Source organism: Octopus bimaculoides, chromosome 2, assembly GCF_001194135.2.
Source record: "Octopus bimaculoides isolate UCB-OBI-ISO-001 chromosome 2, ASM119413v2, whole genome shotgun sequence".
Taxonomy (NCBI): Eukaryota; Metazoa; Mollusca; class Cephalopoda; order Octopoda; family Octopodidae; genus Octopus; species Octopus bimaculoides.
This window is the reverse complement of record NC_068982.1, coordinates 120,947,672-120,948,694: the sequence shown is the minus strand read 5'-3', so window position 1 is coordinate 120,948,694 and position 1,023 is coordinate 120,947,672. Positions and strand designations below refer to the sequence as shown.

Genomic DNA, 1,023 nt, shown 5'->3' with positions numbered 1-1,023 from the left:
TATATAGAGAGAGAGAGAGAGAGAGAGAGAGAGAGAGAGAGAGAGAGAGAGAGGGAGAGAGTGGGAGAGAGTGAGAAAGTTAGACAGACATAGATAGATAAACCCCGTAGTTATTTTCGCTTCATAGCTTCATGCTTGTATGTAAGAATTTGTATACATCCAGCTCCACCATACTCTGTCATAGTTATTGAAGCAAAGAAAAGATGGTGACAAGTTTCAGATGCTACAAATTGCTTTGTCTGTTTCTTTAAAAAGAGACAGCAGATATTTCACACAGTGCATGCACGTGTACATTAGTTCTGTTTTTCGGTTCATTATTGATATGGGATGGTTAAGAATGTGATAAGTTCTAGATCAAAATAATTGCCCCAATTTGAACTATTGTTATATGGAGTGGTTTTTCCAAAATGGACAACGACATGTCTGTTCTCTCCCTCGTATTCATTTGAGAAATGTGTTTCGAAAGAGACTTAGAGTTCCCTTTGCGGTATGTTTGAAAACGGTTATATATTAGAATAATAGGTTTATAAATAAAGTTCCTGTCAAACAGATTTAAGTGTCAACTATAACCATTGTAGATCTCATTGGAACCGTGTAAAGTCGATGAAATTTTGGTGTGTGGTGTATAGATTGCGTGTGGATGGTGCGTGTTAGTGAAAGTTATGAAATAATGAAAAGTAAGGAATGAAGTTTTTAAATGAGATTTAAAGGAAATTATATACATTTGATACAGAGACGTAGATTTGTATAGATGTGTAGAGTATCTGCACTGTTCTAGCGAGATATGGAACAGTGATCTTTGGATTTACTTGTTTATCTATTCCTTAGTCACGGATATATTTCATAGGTTACAATCTATAATTGTATAAGAAATAATGGAGAGAAATGTAGGAGAGAGAGAGAGAGAGAGAGAGAGAGAGAGAGAGAGAGAGAGAAGCGTAGGAAAAAGATAGAGATAGGATATATATACATACATACATACATACATACATATATATATACATATACACACATTTATATACA

At 34.5% G+C, this 1,023-nt stretch overlaps 1 protein-coding gene across 2 annotated transcripts in view; it reads right to left on the bottom strand.

Annotated features, from left to right (window-relative positions):
- LOC106874082 (neuroepithelial cell-transforming gene 1 protein) overlaps positions 1-1,023 on the bottom strand; it is a 29,376-nt gene that overhangs the window by 2,200 nt on the left and 26,153 nt on the right. The gene's annotated exons all lie outside the window — the stretch shown is intronic.